The following is a 23,070-nucleotide window of genomic DNA, read 5'->3' as shown; positions in this document are numbered from 1 at the left end:
CTCCACTCCACCTCGAATGTGCTGGAGTCACGTGAGAGTTTTGGATAAAATGCTGACGAGGCGCAAACTAGGGAAGGTTCGAGTTTCGGCTAGTGGGAACGGTTGCGATGAGGCAAGGTGACACGTGGAAGAATCTAACGGTGGATGACACGTAAGAGGCTGAATTGGATGGGCTGCGTTGTGCTTGTGGATAATGTTTTGGATTCATTGCTTTTTAATTTGGGATTTTATACTATATTTTTTCTTGTCGGTATTCGAATGACGGAATAAACACGCGTGCACCTACTTCCTACCTCTTTCCTTTCATATTACGGCGGCTTTATAACTCACGCGCTGTCTTTGTAAGACCAATCATTAATGATTTTGCACCTCAATTTCTTTGACTGTTGATTTCTTTTTTGGAAGAAATTAATTAGTATACCATATATATTACTCCTCACATTGTAATTTTTTTTTTTGAAGAATTAACCCTATACTTAGAGAGTGTTTGGATTGGCTTTTAAGCTGGTTAAATCAGATTTTACGCTTTTTTTAAGTTTTTTTTATTATTTGACAAAGTCAAAAATGCTTAAAATAAATTAAAAACTGCTTAAAACAAATCAAAAGCAATAAGTTGGGCAACCCCAACTTATTACTTTTTGGCTTAAAAGCTATTTCTACTGAAAAATCACTTTTCTTAAGTCAATCCAAACGGGCTATTAACTCTTTTTGGAATCCCTTCCATATATTAATTGGATAAACTCAAAACTTAAGTTTCAATCCCTCTTCATAATTTCCTTCTCCACTATTCACATACCACCTTCACTCAAAGGAATTTTAAAAGAAAATTAATATGGCATAAATGGCTCGTACATTTACATGAAGCTCCTCACTAAGCTTTTTTATTATAAAGCAATAAAGAAACAGAATATAATATGAAAGCACATATCACATTGTTTAATTAAGTAGTTAAGATTTAACAAGGCAGAAAAACATAGGAATGATGCATTAGAATTGCTTATTGAGTTGTCCTAGTAAACCAAGTTGGTCTAGTGGCCCTTTACCAAGTTGGGTAGAAAGAGATATTTCCAATTTATTTATAATAAAAATAGAAAACTAACCTCTTATGTTTCAATCCCTCTTCATAATTTCCGCCCCCTCTCACGTACATTAACATAAATTAAACTTTCTCACTAAACTTTGTTACCACAGTAAAATAATCGAGAAACAGAATATAATATGAAAGAACGTATCACGTATATTAAGATTTTATAAGACGGAGAAAAGAAATAGGAGTGATGTCTATGAATTATGATGCATAACAATATAATTGCTTCCTCTAGTAAACCAAGTTGCCCCTTTACCAACTTGGGGAAGAAGAGATATTTCTAAACTGATATCATTTGAATTAAGAGCCCAAACATTTTTTTTTAAAACGGAATATTGCCATTTGCTTTCTATAGATTTTTTATATAATCATGTGGAAGTTTAATCTTGCCTAAGCATCTTTATCCTTAAATTGCTTTTTTATCTACTAAATATTGCTTTTATCAGTCCCTCATCTTTACATGGCCAACAAAATGGCTACGAAAGAGTAAAGCCTCTACGAGTGGCCCATTGACCCCTCAGTTTTACTAGGCCATACTATTTGTAATAACTTATGCACATTTGACAGACATTAAAGCCTGGTCCATTTTTTGGTTAGAAATTAGTTGGTTTGTCGCACTGATGATGACAACATGGCCCATAATTATTTTGCCAAGATATAAGTCATCTAGTTGTTAGAACAGAATAGGATCTTAGATGTTGGTCGAACAGAGACGAAAGCTGGCCATATTGATTCGGGAGTGTTGGGAGTCACGCATGAAACGGCTCTCGCTCAATGGATCAAAGCAAAGCCGGCTAGAGGGTAAGGCTTCTAAAGCCATTGTCTTAGGCCCCAAATTCTGGAGGGCCCCAAAAATATTGTACTATTATTATGTATTATATATCTTATACAATTACTTTTAAGAGTCCAAATTTTTCTTTGGTTAAGAATGCACAAACGAGTGAGTAAACAACGATAAATTTCCGTATCTTCCTCTTAAATTCTAATTTTCCCTCTTTTCTTTCACATGTCTTTGAGATTCACTTTCCAATTTCAAACTTGTATACGGTCAAAATCGGGCTTGTCCTTTTTTATGTTTAATCGAGATCGGGGCGTGGCAGGCCAAGGTTCGACCCCGTATCATACCGGACCGTGACACGAAGTTAGATTGTCAAGCTCGTGACTCAGGGACCAATCGAGATCGAGGTCAGCCAAGATCGAGACCAAGCGGGATAGATATCGAGCAAGATCGAAGGAAGCCTGCCGAGCCAAATAACGGAAAGCCAAGATATCCGCGATCGGGCGAGGATCACGACGGAAATCTTGGCACGTATCAAGAAGAGGCCGATTAATCAACTAATCATGAGATTTCTTACTGTATTTAGGATTGTATTAAGGGTAGGACTCCCTTACTATATAAAGGGGGTATGTGCATTTGTATGAGGCGTCATATTCACGCAATACAAAGCAATATACTACCTTTCTCTTAAGCTCTCAATACTATGTTGCTTTGTTCATATTTTCCAGTGAAATACTCGTTTGGTTCGAAGGCCAAAGCCATACACTTCCTTTGGTTTGCTTTTATTCTATTTCCAGTGAAATACTCGTTTGGTTCGAAGGCCAAAGCTCTCAACACTCTTTTACTTTTATTCACGTGTCCTTAAAACTATAATATAAATTCAATTGTTATCTATTTTTAGGGTAAATATATTGGTGCCCACAGTAGGACTAAGGATAATAGTGATTGTCTGGTACAAATTCACGTAACACACACTATTTTACACTTGTTCTTTGAAGTATCTTTGATTACAGGATTAAAAAATGTCAAACTCTAAGTCAGCAACTCAACACATTGACAATGATTTAAACCACTACAGTGAAAATGAGAACGTTGCACCAGGAAACGTTGTACCCCATGTTGTCCTCGATGGATCCGGTTGTAGATCCAATCGACATCAGTTCGTATGTAGCCATCAGTGGAAATTTGGCCTTCGATCCCGAAAACAGTGTTCGCGGGGGTACCCGATCAGCTACTCAAAATGCACACGGCAGTGAAGATGGTGGGATCAGCCTGCGGGTGATCTTCGAAATGTTGCAGGCCTAACAGGCAGCAATAGCCATCTCTAAAATCAGAACCACACACAGAGAAGGGTCGAACTCAAGCCATCCTAGGAAGTCATACAGAGGGTCGAACCGGATTCGAGGCAATCGAATATGAAGGAATCGGAGACCGATCCTGCTATCATAAAGATGCTCAAAGAATTGACAAAGCGAATCAAGACATGGGAAAAGAAGATCAAGGAAAACAATAAGAAAGTGGAAACCTATAACTCCAGGGTCGACCAAATCTCGGGGGCACCACCAATATTGAAAGGACTAGATTCCAAAAGGTTTGTACAAAAACCTTCCCCCCCAAGTACGGCTCCGAAGCCAATCCCCAAGAAGTTTCGTATGCTCGAGATTCCTAAGTATAACGGGATGACTTATCCAAACGAACACGTTACCTCATACACGTGTGCTATCAAAGGAAGTGACTTGGAAGATGACGAGATTGAATCCGTCTTGCTGGAAAAATTCGAGGAGAATCTATCGAAGGGTGATATGATATGGTATCATTTTATCGCCTAACTCTATTGACTCGTTTGCTATGCTTGCAGATTCTTTTGTAAAGGCATAAGCCAGAGCCATCAAGGTCGCAACCAGGAAATCAAACCTTTTCAAGGTTAGGCAGACGGACAATGAGATGCTCAGGGAATTCTTATCTTGATTCCAAGTGGAACAGATGGATTTGCCACCGTTCACCGACGATTAGGCTGATTTCAAGCTTTCACTCAAGGTCTCAATGTTTGAAGTTCAGTGTCTTCACAACAGTTGAAGCAGAATTTGATCGAATATCCAACTATCACTTGGGCCGATGTGCATAATCGGTAACAATCAAAGATCAGGGTCGAGGATGATCAACTGGGAGCTCCTTCTGGGTCCATTTATCCTATCAGGCCCGTAGATAGAATCAAGAGAGATATTGACCAAGAACCAAGATCAAATAGAGATCAATATCAACCGTATAATGGGGACCGTAGAGGTAGCGGATCTGGACGGAATTCTGCACGGAAGGAAAGGAGAAATGATCGAGGTCAAAGTTCACGGGGATTTAGTACTAAGGAAAGTCACATTGAACACCCGAAATCCAAGTGAAGGGAAATTAGGCCCGAACTAGGACCAGATTCTCGAGATCATAAAGAAAGGGCCCTATAAGCTCGGAACGATGGACGAAGAACAACTACCGAACAATTGGAACTTAACTCATCTCAAACGATATTACTACTAAGGTATGACCCCATTTCAATTCTTTTTATTTTTTTTGACTAACACTTGCAGGTTATCGACAATGAGTGGTATGAAGCCTTAGGTCTTAAAGCACGCATTGTACTATTTTTTCTTTGAACCATTTTTGTCCCAATTGGATTTTTCGGCAAGGTTTTTAACGAGGAAACAATGGATCGTGCTAGCTTAGAATCAAAGGCCAATCACGAATCGATGTCAAAGACAGCATTAACAGTATCTGAGGTTCCCCACAATCAACCTCGAATACTGGGGGCATTGCCTTTGGATGTCAACTTTGTTGCAAGGAAATTACTTCTTAATGACGGGGTCTCGATATATACGAATGATCGAACGAACTGTGACCACATAGGTTATTCGAGCCCTGGCTCTAAACATGTACGCATGTGTAATCATTTTTCACAAGAATAAAGAGAAGTATTTTTTCGTTGCAATGATCTCATGTCTTAGAAAAAGTTTTTGTACTTTACAATTCCATACTTTCAATATATTATGGAAAAGAACTCAAGGTCCAACCATAAACAGAGTTCCGATATTGACACCCACACTCGCGGATTGCCGTCCGAAAAATAAAACTCGAACATATTGAACTACTGAGCGTCGAGTGCATAAGACTCTTTAGGCAACCCTCAAATTTTAAAAGCCACGACCATACCCACTCGGGGACTGTTATCTTAGGCAAGCCTGGATAACTCTGGGAAGCAAGCTCACTGGGCTACACCTGAACCAAAAGGCTATGACCAATTTAACATGGCTCGAAGACGTCCGAAACCCATAACAAAATAGCCTCGAAAAAGACACAAAAGAAAGCAAAAGTACAAAGGCATAAGGGATACTTTTACTTCGAGTTCGAGAGATCATTCTCACTCGACTACAAAGCCCAAGGGCTACCTTATCTCTAGTTCGAGCAAGTCCTCACTCGACCATAAAGCCTAAGGGCTTCTTTTTCTTGAGTTTGAGAGATCATTCTCACTCGATTACAAAACCCAATGGCTATCTTATCTCGAGTTCGAGCAAGTCCTAACTCGACCATAAAGCCTAAGGTCTACTTTTACTTTGAGTTCGAGCAAGTTCTCACTTGACTACAAATCCCAAGGGCTACCTTAACCCGAGTTTGAGCAAATTTTCACTCGGGGACTATCTATCGAGCCTAACGGCCACCTTATCTCGAGTTTGAGCAAGTCCCCACTCGACCATGAAGCCTAAGGGCTACTTTTACTTCAAGTTCAAGAAAGTCCTCACTCGACTACAAAGCCCAAGGGCTACCTTAACCCGAGTTCAAGAAAATTCTCACTCGGGGACTATTTATCAAGCCCAAGGGCTACCTTATCTTGAGTTCGAGCAAATTCTCACTCGACCATAAACCTTAAGGGCTACTTTCACTTCGAGTTCGAGTAAATCTCATTCGACTGTTAATCCTAAGGTCTACTCTAATTCGAGTTCGAACATTCACTCAGGGATTACTGATCAAAAACGGTCAAGGGCAGTACTTACTATCGGTCCTTACCATCTCAAACCTTGGACCCTCGAATACAACTACATAATTTTATGTTAAGGCGCTTTGAACATTACATAAATTAACAAAAAGACAACAGATTCAGAATCCATGGAAGGGAAAAGTTTTATATATTCATCAAAATCTTTTTTTTACAAGGGCAACACGGCCCAATGGAAGTTCTTTACTAAAGGCCAAAGCAGCCTCGACAGAAATACAAAAACTATTCAAAAGCCTAAAAGGCCTAGTCATCTCCGGGAGCCGCATCCTCACCCTCGAGGCCCTCTCCAGTTTCAGATCTGCTCAGGCTCTTAGGATCATGGTCAACAGGGTAAGCTAACCCCTTGGCTTCAGCTTCGAGCTCCTTAGAACTCTCGATCTCGGCTGTAAGATCAAAACCTTGAGCACGTATCTCCTCAAGAGTCTCCCTTCAAGATTGGCATTTGGCATTCTTGGTGACCCAATTTGCTCGAACCTTAGCAGCCTCGGCAACCTCCTCTACTCAGACCTAAGTAGCTTCGGCATCGGCCCGGTAAATAGCTATCACTGCATCAGCATTGGCCTTGGTCGCTTCGAGTTCTGTGACCAGTTTATCCCGATCAAAAATTGTTGAACCCAACTTAGATTGGAGCTCCTCAATTTTCTTGGCTTTAACCAAGGTTTTCTCTTTCATTCTTCGTAGTTAGATTTCAGCCGAGGCCAGTTGGGCCCGGGCAGTCTCTTTTTCTGAGGCAAGGCGATCCATATTCTTCTTCGATTCTTCGACCTCAGTTTTCACTGCGTCTACTTCCTCACGGTGTTGCCCGATAGTATCAAGCTTTTTTTGGACCTGCGGGTTTGAACTATTAGCTACCACGCCTGAGTCACCGTCATTTACATCAAAGATTCTTTTTACCTGATCGGCTAGTTTGACGTGTTCTTCCTGAGCCATTTCTAGCTCAGCACAGAGGCCTTTAGCTTCCCTTTCTCTTTGCTCACTGAGAATCTTGAAGGTATTTTTTTCCTCAGTAAGCCCTCGGATCTCGGCCTCATATCGGCTAGCTCCCCTCGGGATCGAAGAAAAGCCTCATGGTGAAGCACCGAAGCCTACAAACATAGAAAATGAGTTATATAAAGGGAGAAAAGTCTAAGTACAAAAATGGAAACCGACAAGGAAATCTGGGATTACCCGATTTAGATCCTATTGGGCTTCGTTGAAAAGACAAGGTGTTTCCACCTCATCCTGTACAACTCGCATTTTCGTACATTAAAATTTCATTTTCAGTTAACCGACATAGACTCGAGGATGAGATCATCTTGACGTTAACGTATAGACTCGGGGATGAGATCATCTTGACGTTAACATACTTACGCTATTTATAACAAGCGATAAATAAGTATTATGAAGGATAAAAGGGGTACACGAATTAAAGAAAAATGAGTTTCGTTGAAAGTGACCAATTTGGAATAAAATACGGATCGAGCGATAATACCCGATAATTATGAACTAGTACCATGCAATGTAACATATGACCACGGTAGTATAATATATAAAGTATATATGAAATATTTTAAAAATAAATTAAATTTTAAGTAATTTGTGGTAATTTTTAAATTATGCATGTAATTAATTAATTACCGAGTAATAGGATATTACCCAATTAACTAATAAGTGGATAAAAATTAAATATCTCACTCCCACCCCACGTGGCAACTATCCACATTATTAAGAAATGACTAAGTGTCATTCCTTGATTATGTGTCAAATGGATACAGATCATTCTTTTCAAGACTTGGATATCCAAGTCTTTCCCATTTCATTTCATTTTGGAAGACTTTGCATTTAAAGTCATAGGATCAGAATGTGCTTTCTGAAATTTAAACAAAATCCGCTTTCTCATTTCCATTACAAATACAAACAATAGCAAGAACAATTTCTTTCTTCATTCAAACATTGTAACACCAAGAGCAGAAGCTTAATTCTGTCCAAATTTTGCAGTTCTAAAGGAGTACGGTGCAATCTTCGCCAAGAATATTATAAGGAGTTTTCCCTATTCCAGGTATGTTAAGGCCCTCCCCTCTTTCTTTTGGAATGGTCCAAATTATACTGAAGAAACGAGCAAACACACAGTTTCCATAAATTACTCTATTCATAGAAATAGTAGAGGTGTCTATATTATTGATTCCCCATGAAAAATATTATATTATTTTCTGTTCGTGGGCCTCAGAATAATACACAGTTGAAAAAGTTTATCCGGAAGGAATATTGAGATTATTACGTATTTTTCATGCATTTTACTAATTTATACATGTGCATTTACTCATGACCAGATGGCGTTATATACGCGTATATATGTAAATATATGTATATGGGATATGGGAAAAAGTTACGACATTATATACGCACCACCACCTGATCAGCTGGTATATGTTGATGATATTGCCCACAATGGCCGAGATGATATGATGGGATGCCCTCAGTAGTTTGATGATATTATGTACACCCATACCTATGCATGGCACAACATTTATATGCACGTGCATGACATTGTAAATGTTTCAGAATTTACAAAGTTATTCAAATTTAAAGATGTGTTTTCTTATTCCATGTTTCATCTATGTCTTTTACGTACTAATTTCATGCCTTACATACGCAGTACATTTTTTGTACTGACGCCCTATTTCACGGGGCCTATATTTCATGCCCGCATGTTCAGGTAGGCAAGATGACCGTCCCCCTTCTTAGGATACCTGATCAGCGAGAGTTGGCATGCTCCACTTGATCCGGAGCTACTTTGATTTTGGTACGATACGTTTGTGTATATATATATAAGTATGATGTGGCTCAGTCCCGTCTTTGTACAGTTATAATTTTATTAGAGTTATGTAAATAGTATGTCTAGTTGGGTTGTATGTGACCTTGTCGGCTTTCAGTTTTGGATGTATAGTTGTCTATAGCAGCCTTACCGTCTCGCCCACTATATTCTGCATGTATACGTACATATGCCTTGATGGCAGGTTTCCTTCACGTATGTTATTGTTGTAATACAGCAGATGTTATTCAGGTTCATATCTTAGACGCATGCTTAGGGGTGTTTGACAGGTAGTACTCAGGCACCCGTCGCGGCCCATCGGTTTGGGTCGTGACAAAAATGGTATCAGAGCAGTTCTGTCCTAGGGTTGTCTATAGACCGTGTCTAGTAGAGTCTTGTTTATGGGTGTGTTGTGTACAACACTTATAGACAGGAGGCTATAGGACCTATAGGATGTTATCCTTTCTTTTTATCTCAGACCGTGTGATATAAGAATTCATGTACCTAACAATATGTTATATTTTCAGCAATGCCTCCAAAGAGTATGACCGCCCAAAAGGGAAAGTCCATGACCGGTGAAACTACTAGTCGAGCGCCACGAGTTACCAGGGCTCGGGGAAAGATCATGATGAGGTTCCATCTCAGACTTCACATACCCCGCCCTTTCCTGAAGAGCTCCGAGGGGCACCAGCTCTAGTGCCCACCCTTGTACATTCAACACCTCAATCGGATGCACCGAGTCAGGATATGAGGGATACTATTCAGTTATTGACCCGATTAGTAGCCGCACAGGCTCAGCGTCAGGAAATAGGTATTAGTCACGTAGATAGGTCTGTGAGTGCGAGGGTTCGTGACTTTATTAATTTAGACCCTCCGGTATTCACTGGAGCAGATCCAAACGAGGACCCTCAGGTATTTATTGATAAATTACAGAGGATGTTACGGGTAATGAAGGCCACTACGAATGAGTCAGTTGAGCTAGCTTCCTATAGGCTCCGAGATGTTGCAGTTAATTGGTACGAATCTTGGGAATTGTCAAGGGGTGAGGATGCCCCTCCAGCAGTATGGCAGGAGTTTACAGAAGCCTTTCTTCGTCATTATCTGCCACCAGAGCTTAGGCGAGCTAGAGTTGATAGGTTTTTGACCCTTCGATAGGGTAACATGAGTGTTCGGGAGTACAATCTTCAGTTTGATTCGTTGGCTAGGTATGTGTCGATCAGGATATGAATGTTAGGTAGCGGAAAATTGTCCTTGGGACTTGCTTTGTTGAGGTTGCGGTAGTCGACGCACACCCTAATTTTTCCATCTTTCTTTGGGACTGGTACCACATTGGCCAACCACTCGGGATATCGAGTGACCCGAATGACCTTCGATTGCAACTGCTTGATCATTTCTTCTTTGATTTTTACACTCATTTCTGTTTTAAATTTCCTTAGTTTTTGCTTGACCGGAGGGTATGCCGGGTCAGTGGGTAGTTTGTGAACCACTAAATTGGTGCTCAATCCAGGCATATCATCATAGGACCATGCAAAAACATCTTTGAATTCCCTGAGAGTTTCGATCAATTCTGCTTTGAACATTCGGCTCAATGTGGATGCTAATTTTGGTCTCTTGGATGTTATCAGCGTCTCCTAGGTTCACAGCCTCAGTGTCATTTAGGTTAGGCTTGGGTTTCTCTTCAAATTGGCACAGTTCTCGGTTTATTTCTTCGAAGGCTTCCCCTTCGTCACATTCGGATTCATTATCACAAACGACCTCTTGCATCATTGAGTCAGATTCAGATTGATTTATTAGACTAGGTCGAAGATCCGCTGTGCATGCCATGTCATTAGGACCAGTAAAAAGAGAACTGTTCAGAAAGAAAAAGAACAAAACAAGAAATTAAAATGGGACAAAAGAAAAGAACTTTATTAAATTTGCAGGATAAAAAGGGTTCACACTTTTACAAAACGAAAGTAAAATTGGGATTACACCCTTGAATAATCCGATCAAACAAACAAACAAACAAAACATTAATCAAAGCCTACTACCAAGACTCCCCTCGGACAGGAAGAGGAGTAACCGTCCAATTGTTGGTCTTGGCCTCAGGCCCCACAAATTTTATCTCTGCTCTGCTGGAACCCTCTCCAGCTTCCACCATACTGACATCCGCGAATAGTCTCTCAAAACTCTGATTCAGGTCTTCACTTATGCCGATCAAAGGTCCTCGAATCTTTGGGATCGCTGACCCCTTGGCACTAGCTTTAACAAAAGACCTTGAGAGGCGTGGCACTGGTTTAGGCAGAAACCAGACTCTCTTCTTCATTTTTCGTGCTTGCTTCCTGTCTGCTGCGGTTGGTTTGAACCCCAACCCGAAAGTTTCCAGATTCTTAGGAAGGGAGACAGGTTGGACTATCCCTTGAAGTTCAACTCCCAGGCCTTTTCCCGGCACAAACCCATTACCCAGCATTTCTGATATCATCATGACTGTTGCGGCAGCTACCCTAGGGTGCGGGATGATTTCTCCTTCAGAAATTTTGTTGGCCGACCCTGTATCGAGAATCTGGTAGACCCAGGGACCCTTGTCATCAGTGGTCTCTATGAAAGGCACAATGGTTCCGCCCATGGTGCATGTTGTATCCTCGCCGTGCAACACGACCTCTTGTCTTTCCCACTCGAACTTCACTGTCTGATGTAGGGTGGAAGGCACCGCTTTAGCTGCGTGAATCCAGGGTCGTCCTAACAGCAAGTTGTAAGATACCGTGGCGTCCAATACCTGGAATTCCATGGTAAACAGGACCGGGCCAATGGTTAGTTCAAGTACAACATCCCCCACAGTGGCTGTTCCGTTTCCGTCAAACCCTCGGACACAGATGCTATTCTCCCGGATTCTTCCACGGTCAATCTTTAACTGGTCCAGGGTGGATAATGGACAAATATTGGCGCTTGAGCCGTTATCCACCAATACTCGAGTTACTACCGAGTCTTCACATTTGACAGCTAGGTATAGAGCTTTGTTATGCTCCGTACCTTCCACCGGCAGGTCATCATCTGAGAATGTTACCCTGTTCACCTCGAAAATCTTGCTGGCAATGGTTTCCAGGTGGTTTACAGAAATCTCACTGGGTACATGGGCCTCGTTCAATATCTTTAACAGGGCCCGGCGATGTTCCTCGGAATGGAGGAGTAATGACAATAGTGAGATCTGGGCAGGTGTTTTTCTCAGCTGCTCAACCACAGAATAGTCTTGCACTTTCATCTTCCTCAGGAAGTCTTCAGCCTCTTCTTCTGACACTGGCTTCTTGGTTGCCACTGGGTTGGTTTTCCTTAACTCCACCGGAGCAAAACATCGACCTGATCGAGTCAGCCCTTGCGCTTCACAACTGACTTCTTCCACCTGTTTTCCTTGGTACGTCACCACTGCTTTTTCATATTTCCAGGGCACAGCCCTGCTGTCAAGCATTGGCAGTTGGACCACCGGCTTTATGGTCACCCGTTCTCCACATACCCCTTTCAACATGACTGCCGGTGTGGGCAGGATCCCTGGTATTACCAACTTGCTTGGCTCGGGTTTGCTTGCTATGACGGACGGGCTCTTCCCCCATATTACTACCGGCTTGACGCCTTCTTCCTGCGACTGTACATTTGTTCCTCCACTGGTTAAGACTTCTTTTGGGGCAGCCTGGATCATCATCACTGTTTGTGAGGGTTTTCTTAATTCTCCTCCCTCACACACCAACTCAATCATGTGAGTTTCGTGGTGCGCTGGCAGTGGGTTTTGGTTGATGTTAGGAGCCTCCGGTGTCTGGACCTCGATCTTATTGGTGTCAATAAGATCCTGTATGGCATGCCTTAACTTCCAGCACTTCTCGGTGTCGTGCCCGAGCATCCCTGAACAGTATTCACAACTGATTGAACGATCCAAATTCTGAGGCGGGGGATTTGGTTCCCGAGTATGGACAGGACTAACCAAACCTAATTGCCGCAGCTTGTGGAACACAGCGGTGTAGGTTTCTCCCAGTTCGGTGAAGGTTCTTTGCTTCCGCAACCTGTCATTTCTGGCATCTGGATTTCCCCGGAAACCTGCCCCTGAAGGATTTCTATATGCCCTTGGTGGAGGGCAAGTGTTTTGTGGTGGTGCATATATGTTCTGGGGAGCCGGTGCGCGCCATTGTGGGCGAACCGGAGGCTGAGTGTATACCTGGGCTTGGTGTACGGAACAATGTGGTTCTCGAGGTGGATAGAAATTTTGTGGTGGGTTGTATGGGTAGTTTGACCTGTGAGGCCTGGGTTGGTTGTAGTGCGGCCTGCCAGCCCTGGACCAACTGCCTGCCTCGATCGTGGCAACCTCTTCTTTCTTTCTTCTTAGCGCACCTCCCGTGCCGCTTTGAATAGCCTGGGTTGTGGCCTTAAGTGCCGAATAATTCAAGATCTTGTCCGACCTCAAACCTTCTTCTATCATGACCCCTATTTTGACCACCTCGTTGAAAGATTTTCCAACCGTTGTCACCAAGTGACCAAAGTAGGTTGGATCCAATGTCTGCAAAAAATAGTCCACCATCTCTCCCTCTCTCATGGGAGGATCGACTCTAGCTGCTTGTTCTCTCCAGCGGAACCCGAACTCGCGAAAACTTTCCCCGGGTTTCTTCCCAGTTCTCAATAACGTGAGACGGTCAGGGACTATCTCCAGATTGTACTGGAAATGACCTGCAAAAGCCTGCGCCAGGTCATCCCACGTGTACCACCTGCTGAAATCCTGCCTGGTATACCATTCCAGTGCAGATCCGCTCAGACTTTGGCCGAAATAAGCTATCAAGAGCTCGTCCTTGCCTCCTGCCCCTCTCATTTTACTACAGAATCCCCGCAAATGTGCCATGGGATCACCGTGCCCTTCGTATAAATCAAACTTGGGCATCTTGAACCCAGCCGGGAGTTGGACATCTGGGAAAGGGCACAGATCTTTGTATGCCACGCTGACTTGATTGCCCAAACCGTGCAAGTTCCTGAAGGATTGCTCCAGGCTTTTGAACTTTCTCAGCACTTCATCCTGTTCAGGGGCCTTAGCCGGCTTTTCAATCTCTGCCGGCACTTCCACATGTGGATTGTAAGCTTGGGGCTCAGGTGCATGAAATTTAGGCTCAGGGGGATAGTATTGTGTATCGTGAGCCTGAAACAATGGCTCACTGGTCGTCCTTTGCAAAGGGGCCGATGTTGGTCCCACAAAAATGGGAATATTGGGTGTTGGGAGAGGTTGATGGGGTGGTGGAGCTTGGGAATCATGAGGGCTTCTTTCTTGATGATAGAGGGGATTTGGGCGGCTTGTGGAAGGGCCAGAGTGAGGGTACTCCGGCATGTGTCCCAGTGTCTCAGGGCTCTTTTGCGTTTTGGCCAGGGCTAGCTGCATTGCATGCATCTCTAGTCCCATCCTTTCAATCTTTTCCATTGCCTCTTTTAGCAACTGGCTCATCGGCCTTTCTTCCTCATTACTATTCTCTGAAGTAGTCATGCTTGTTGCTACCGGTCCTTTGGATCTGGTTTGGTATGAATGTGTTGCCAGAATTCTTTAACAACTAACTGTCTGAATCAGACAATAACAAACTTTGTTAGCGTTAGATTTCAACAGATTTGATCATAACACATAGAGGATGCAATGCACCTAGGCAGTTAACCGTTTCTATGTGCTTTGCTTCAAACAGCATGCGTCATCCCGGCTTGCTCAGTTATCCCCTTTTTATTTGTTTTTGTACTTTCTTTTCTTTCTTTATTAAAAGCGGTCGAATCTTATGGGGATTGCCTACGTATCACGTCCCCGCGTGAATCAGACCAGGCGTAGTTCTGCCTTAAAGTAAAGACACATAGAAATTCTTCCGGAGTCACTTAATTTCATTATCAAAATTTGCTATTACACATTACTTCAAACAAAATAGCAACAGTACAGACTCCAGGGTTTTAAACTTGGTTTGAGGAAAAGAAAACAACATTGGGGAAACAACAAACAAAACAACCAGGACTCGATCAACAACTAATTTTCCAACTTAGGGACCCACGAGGCATCTTTCGGCCCTTTCGCGGCCCTAGGTGTAAGGTCTCTTTGCAAGCCCTTCAACTCGTTCATAATCCGATGGACGCAGCCCATGATGGAAGCAATGAGGTTTTCCCGAGGTGTCTGCTCGCATGCCAAACATTTTAGGTAGATGTAATGCCCGACTTCGTCAATTCTTGCCCGAATGTTGTCCCTTTCTGCGAACAATTGCCTTATCTGTCGGCTTTTTAACCCTAGCGTTTGTGCATTGGCGGCGAGCTGATCCTGGAATATATCCATTTGCCTTTCCATCCTTGTCATTGCATTGTAATAGCGTCTCCGGTCGGCCTGGGCATCTTGTGTTTGCTTGAAGATCCGCTCTTGCAAAGCGGAATTTGTTTCCTTTGCTGCTTTGACGCTCAGTTCACAATTCCTCATGACTTGCTTGTAGGCGCTTTCTCCGGGCCATTGTACCTTCTGCCCATTTGGCCTTCATCCTTGCTATGCAAGCCTCTGATAGGTCTAATTCTACCTGGCTCTGGATGACCTGATTTCTCAAACTGGCTATCAATCTTTCGTCGGAGCAACGCCTCTGTCGGTCGATGTTATTTCTTACTGGCTTGGCGAAGCCGGGCCCTCAGGGTTTGGTTTTCTTGGGCTAACTTGTCTTTTTCAGCCTGCTCTTGGGCGACTTGTACGTTGTTTTCGAATACCATCCTTTCCATTTGTCGCTTCAGCTTCCTAATTTCAACCAGGTAACCTTCCTCTTTTGCGAGCCAGTCCCATTGTTCTTGCGATGACTCAACAAAATTTCGGAGGTGAGGCCGTTTGGTTGGCCGTTTTACGATGTTCTTCTTGTTCTGCCAAGTGATATAGGCCGGCGAGACTTCACCCCTAGACAAATCATTTACTCGGGTATTCGCCGTTAAGTACTGGCATTCACTCCATATGCAACGAACTGTCTTTTCAGGAAATTGGCCGTCACTGCTGACCTCGACTGCATAAGTGCTGAGATCTTCGTCCGGGTGTAGTACTTGACATCTTCCCAACTGCCTCATTACCCTGTAAGGGGCATAAGGTTGAATACCCCTGAGTCCCATCAAGAGGAAGTGAGGACCAGTGGCGGGCATGTATATGATTTCTTCCACAGAAAGCCAACCCAAAGTCCAGTTTATTTGGTCTGCGGTGATGATCCGGAGATAGGATATCCATTCTTCAAACCCTCCCGGTGATCGGAAACCTGAAACCCTTAGGCTATAACCCTCGATGCAGCCCCCATTTGTAGACATGTAGCGCATATACTGAGGGTGGTGACACAAGTGTTCGATCATCCACATCTGTAACAACAAATTGCACCCTTCGAAGAAGTCTGCTCCAGCCTTACAAGCCGTGAGGGCTCGGTATATTTCTGACATTATCATGGGAGCAAGGATGCTTTTATCGTTGGTAATCAGGATTCTGACGATTCCAGCCACCTTTAGGTCGATATTTCTATCTTTTCGGGGAAACACCACAAGGCCCAAAAATGCCACCATAAAAGCGAACCGCCTATGCTCATTCCATTTTACCAGATTTCCCCTGCTGCAAACACCACTTTCTGGATCATTGAATCCTCCTATGCTCCCGTACCTCTGGTATATGAATTGTAGGGTAGAAAAACCTCTATCCAGTTCAGCGTATGGGACTCCTTTGCTTATCTTCAACAGATCCATGAATTTGTGTGAATTCACAGCCCTTGGAGCGATCAGGTATTTGTGTCTCAAACCTTCAGTGACGTCCATGTAACCCGCCATTTCCTCTAAGGTTGGGGTGAGTTCAAAATCTGAGAAATGGAACACGTTGTGGGCCGGATCCCAGAATGTAACCAAAGCCTTTATGATGTCGCACCGAGGCCTGACTTTCAACAAATCAACCAAACCCCCCAGGTGCAGTTTGACCTTGTCTTGCTCTGGCTTTTCCAAATCCTCCCACCATAATCGCACTTCCAGGGGGATTTTGCTTCTAACTGTTATCGGCAAACTTGGACTCATGCTCATTCTGCATGTTTATTGGGGTGATTAAGCGAAGATCCAGACTCATTAGACTCAAATACACAAATCGACACACTATTTTCTAGAAAAACGAAATTTTGGTTGTTTCTGAAAAGTATGATGTTACCTTAAAACTTTCGTTATTTGGTTTGTACCTCTATTTTGAAAGAACAAGTTGAGCCCGATGGGGGTTGCCTACGTATCCCGCACCATGCGAGAATCAAACTGACGTAGTTCGGGCATAAATCGAATTTTGGGGACACCCTATTTTTCTCTTAAAAATGAATCAAAGACTCCTTTTTTTCTTTTTAAAAACAAATTAATAAGACACCCGTTTTTTCAAAATTCTGGCAGAGCTTTAACCATTTTTGTGACTTTTCAAGAATAAATAATTACCCCCTTAACCGTTATTCCTCTTCCTTTTCCAAACATTCCCGATATTCAGAAACCGGTCAGCATGCAAGCCTTGAAACAAGTAAATGCATAAAGCAAACAGGATGTAGCAGGATGGTCTTTATTCTCAGGTTGCCTGTCCTAGACGGACCCAGCCCCTGTGCTGAGTCCCCTAAGTCAAATGCACATGATGCAAATAAGCGTTCCTACTAGGGATCCGGCATGAAGTTATGTTATGCTAAGCTGTAAAACCTAGGTGTTTGTTCTAGACCTGGCTTACCCGAGCGGACAACTCGAGCCAAGGATGGGAGCTGTGTACCGGTAACCAAAAGGCCATCCGATTTTGCAACTCCTCCGAATCCTCGTTCTATTTTGGCATATGACACTAACAGAAAGAAGCCACGACCAGCGTGCGCTTCTCAAGAGAGAAGAGAAGGGTTTCCGCACAGTTTATATGTACAGTTCAAATAATATCAAAGCGGTAAAAGCAGCAGTTAGCACATTAGGATCAAAACATGTAATAATCAGATAATAAATAAAGCCAAATAATAACAATTATTCTAAGCTCAAATTCTTAACCCTGAACCAGTGGTTCTGGGTTTTATAAATTCCCCAGCAGAGTCGCCAGAACTGTCACACCTCCTTTTTCCGCACCCGAGAGGGTACAAGGGAGTTTTTCCAATTAAAGGACAATCGAAACGGGATGAGTTTATTTATTTCAGAGTCGCCACTTGGGAGATTTAGGGTGTCCCAAGTCACCAATTTTAATCCCGAATCGAGGAAAAGAATGACTCTATATTACAGTCTGCGTACCAGAAATCCGGATAAGGAATTCTGTTAACCCGGGAGAAGGTGTTAGGCATTCCCGAGTTCCGTGGTTCTAGCACGGTCGCTCAACTGTTATATTCGGCTTATTTATCTGATTTTAAATACAATATGAACTTATGTGCAAAAATTAATTTTAAACCGCTTTTATCATTTACTGTTATTTTATAAGACTTGCAACGTTGTGAAAGCATATCTCGAACCACGTTGCATCAATGCACCCGTGATTGTTGACATATTTCGACTTGGTTGGGATTTGGATTTGGGTCACATCAATGTGCACCCGAGTTTAAGGAAATTAAATTATTAAAGGCGCGCCTAAAGTGACTAGCGTATTTATTTTGGGTAGGACCGTGGAATTTTACTAAACGGTCCATCCCGAAGTCTAAGCAATTTTTAAGGCAAATATTTACTGAGGGCCCCGCAATTTGTATTTTATTTGGCGAGGCTCATCTCATTCCTTTTTTTTTTTAATGAAATCGCAACGTCATGGACACGCATCTCGAACCACGTCACAATCAATGTACCCATGATTAGAAATACATTTCGAATCCGTCGAGATTTGGATTTGGGTCACATAAATGTGCACCCGAGTTTAAGAAGGTAAGGTTTATTAAAGCGTGTCCTAAAGAGACTAACGTGTTGTTATTTTAGGAGGGTTGTGAGATTTGCTAAACAACCCGTCCTGGAAACTAAATGCTTCAATAATATACATTTAACAAGGGCCCCGCATCTGCGTGTTTTGTTTATTTTCATCGAGGCTCATCTCGTTCTTATTTTAAAAGGATATCCTATAGCAACTACGTTCCTTGTCGTGTTCGTCTCTATCAATTGAAAACGGTAGATAGTCCTAATTAATTACATGCTTGCAAGTTGTTTGTAATGGAATTCGGAAATGCTTAACAACAAGTCGGGACCGAAGCTGCGTGCACAGTCGGCCAAACAAATAATCCTGGGCCCAAATCCAGCCCACGCGCGGTTGGCCAGACCTGGGCCACTGCTCGCTCGATGCGGGCCTGCCTGATCTGTCCTCGACCTGGGCTCGACCCTTGTGAGGTTGAGGCCGTGAACTTGTTCTGGGTTCTATTGGCGTGGTTTATCAGTTATAAAAGGATCGCCTATTAAAGGGAAAGAAATTAACTAGTAGTGGATAGTTTTCATGTTTGGCCTACATTAAAGAATATACTGCACAGTTAAACTAAGTCTAAGATACAACCTATTACATTGGGAATATTTTCACCTAACAACATACATATATAAACTAACATTCAGCTAATCTACATTGATATATACTGGGCATACAGGCTACTTCCATTATCAAAACAGGAATGAAAATTATTATACAGTACATGATATCTAATGTAACAATCTATGTATAAAAGTCACTCTTCAGGTCTTTTCTTTTGTATTCATGCTCAACTTTCCAATTACATTTGACAGAGTATTAGTCATGTACCTGGTATAGAGAAACAAAAGAAGAAGGAAATGATCAGCTGAGTGGTACGCAGCAAGCACAGCAGCAGCAGATAAATGGCACAACACAGCAACAACCAAACAGCCACAAAGATGAAGTTCACACGTTGGTCGAGCAACAGACTAATAATCCCAGGAAGACAGGATAGGAAACAAAACCAGTCGAGAAAGGAAACAGAATATTTTGTGCTATAGCCACAGAAGTTCAATAACCACCAAGGCTCAGCAAATAACCAGCACAGTTTCGACAATCAAGGAGACTAAAACTCAAACCAACAGCACACAGAAAGCTCAGTGTAGCAACAATCACAGCAGAAGAAACACAGACTTCTCTTAATGGAACAAAGAACAATCCCAGTTAGGATAACCAACTTGGTTTCTTTGTGCAATTCTTGGACAGTGTTCAGTTACAGTATTTCTGGAAATTTCTTTCTGTTTTTCTTTTCAGTTTTCTTCAACTCACAAGACCTCTCTTCAAGACTAAAATTTCCAGCCTTTTCTCTTTTTTTCTGAAGACTAAAAGTCCAGCCTAAGACTCAAAACTCCAGCCCTCTCTTATGTTCTAAAACAGCTTATTTATAAGCTAATCGACCTAGTGCAGCTAAGCTGCCTGCATCCTCAACTTTGCAGTCTGCCCATCCCTATTAAGCCCATCCTAAGCATCTTTTGATGCCAGCCCTTTTTGTTCCCCACGCCTGGCTTTCTTTAATCAAGAGTTATGGGTTCATTTTAGTATTCATTTTAAATTCCCATGCTCTTATGTCTTGTTCCCCATTGGCATTAATTTAATCCCAAATTAGTACCCTACTTGTCAGCTCATTTAAACTAATCATTTTTGTTCTTTTCAAACCCCAGACTACCCTTGCTAGCCCTTGATTATCACTGCCCTGCCCATTGCAGTATCAGGGCACTTTGGGCTTTAACCATTTGATTTCAGAATTGCCCCAGCCTGGCTTTTTTAATTGTTTACAAGGTAGTTACAAACTAATATTCATAGGCAATGCCCAATTCAAACCACAATACAGGCTCATTAGTCATGCGACATTATTAGTTCGTTCGTTTCATTAGTTATAGAAAACTAATCGACGACATTTATCGAGTCGACTATACTAATTATAGCAGGTAATAATCAATCGCTCACATAAACAATACATTTAGGGACCTAAAGGGCATCAGACAATTTTTGTTCAATTACTGGGGCCTATATGAGTTAACTTATCTGACGATTAAACTAATCGACGATCATGTTTATCACAGAGTACATTCAGAATCATACACAGAACACAATCGACCAAATAAAAAGGTCTTTACAGAGATGAAAGAAATCCGAATGAAAAAATAACAACAAAAAATAACAAACAAACATAATGACACATGCTGACCACTTAATCAAAACTATCACAAAAGAAAGGAAAACTTACCGAAAATGTTTAAATCAAACAGACCCAAATCTGATTCAACTTCGAACTTTTGAGGCCGAACAAACTTTAACCAGGGTGTTCTCACATGAGAACACCTTGATTAAGGTCTATTAGACCTCAAACCCTTGTCAAGACTGGCCGGGTTCCCCAGGTGCATGTGTTTCAAGTTCTGGATTTTCAGATCTGGATTTTTAGGAGTTGTGGGTAGATTCGGACCAAACCAAGCTTGGTTTGGTCACGAGGAAGGTCAGGGGGGTGTCTGGTATGAAGATGGGGTAACTTGGCATAGGTACGGGTTCGACTCAAATCTTCAAATGAAGATTCGAGACGAACGAAAGTGATTCGAGGCAAATGGATAGTAGATCCATGTTCAGGAGAGGGAGGGGGTCTTAGGGTGTTCAGGAGGCGGTCACCGGCGTTCGTGCCGCCGGGTTCTGGTGAAAGGGAAGCTAGGGCGGCTGCTAGGGTTTGGGGGGGCTTCAGTGTTTGGATGAAGACGATGAGTGGGGGGGTTAGAATAGGGGCGTGGGGTATGATAGGAGGCTTATATACGGGGAGGCTGATTCAATCCTGGCCGTTGGATTGATTAAAATTGATGGCCAGGATTGGGAGGCTAGACCATACGGTGCCGTTTGGTTAATCAAGGGGTCGGTCAAAAACGGGAATGGGTCGGGTCATGAGGGCTAATAAGGGCCATCGGATCACTGGAAATGAACGGCTCAGATTAATCATCCCTGAAACGACGTAGTTTTGGTGTTGAACTACGTCGTTTTGATGGCCTGGGGAATGGGTCGCTTGGGCTGCTGATTTGGGCTGCTTTTGGGCTTAGAATATTCAAAACAAATAGGCCCAAGTCCGGTTAATCTTGCACTATTTTCTTTTTGTTCCTTTTTCCTAATTTTAAAATTAAATAAATAGAAATTAAAACAATTATTAATTTAAACCTTTAACACAGTTATCACTCGCATATTGAAATATTCAAGTAGGTTTAAATCACCACCTAGATGCATTTCATATTTTTTGTGGATTTTCTTTTAACGACCGAATTTAATTACCCTGACATACACGCTTTGTATTTTGATCGGTAAGACTAAATGCAAAATGGACAGACCCGCAAATGATTAACAACACATGTAACGGAAAACTTGAAACATTGTATAGCGCAGTCATTTGTCGCTATTTTTTTATTTTCTTTTTGGAGCGATTGCCGGTAAAGCAAAAATCACGTGCTTACAGTATGCTCCCACTATTTGTATCTAAAATGTAGGATTGGGTTCACCGGTTCATGATGGGATTAGAGACTCACTTGCTTTACGATTGTATGTCGGTCTCACTTCAGCCAGACATGGATATTTCTTGTATTCAAGCATACGCTCAGGTTGTAGAGGAGCGTAAACAAAAACAGAAGGTCGATCGTAAGCATGATAGGGCCCAGAATAAGAGATGAGGTCTTCGGGTCCTTCTGGTAAGTTTCGAGGTGGTCAGCGGCAGCAGTACCCAAGGTATCCAGCCCAGCCATCGGCTAGCGCACCCCCTCAGTTTGGCGGTAAGAGATTTGACCGTTCCATATATTCAGGGTCTGGTCAGAATTTCAGGGCCTCATGTTCTCAGTATAGGGGTGAGTCAAATCTAATGAGGCTACCCTTGCCACAATGTACTCAATGTGGTAAGCAACATACCGGGTAGTGCCGTATGGGGTTAGGTGTTTGCTATACTTGTGGTTATCCGGGCCACGCTATGAGGGATTGTCCGATGAGAGGTGATGCAAGCATAGGTCAGCCGTCGGGATCTGCAGCGGGTTCATCATCATCAGTATTCTCCCCCCCCCGGGCAAGGTCCCCAAGCACCAATGAGTCATGGTAGAGGCAGGGGCTATCTAGCTTGAACAACCCTTAGAACCACATTTATGCGTTAGCAGGACAACAGGACCAAGAGTCATCGCCTGATGTTGTTACAGGTATATTATTAGTCTCCTCCTATGATGTATATGCACTGATTGACCCAGGTTCCACCTTATCATACGCTACTCCGTTGGTTGCTAGTAAGTTTGGAATAAAACCTGAATTGGTTAAACCTTTTGAGGTGTCTACACCTGTTGGGGACTCGGTGATAGCTAAGCAGGTATATAGGGGTTGTATAATAATAGTTCATGGTCGACCTACTGTGGCAGACTTAATCGAGTTAGATATGGTAGAATTTGATGTTATAATGGGTATGGATTGGTTGGCTTCT

The sequence above is a fragment of the Nicotiana sylvestris genome, chromosome 3 (assembly GCF_000393655.2).
Source record: "Nicotiana sylvestris chromosome 3, ASM39365v2, whole genome shotgun sequence".
Classification (NCBI taxonomy): Eukaryota; Viridiplantae; Streptophyta; class Magnoliopsida; order Solanales; family Solanaceae; genus Nicotiana; species Nicotiana sylvestris.
Note: the sequence above shows the minus strand (reverse complement) of the source record.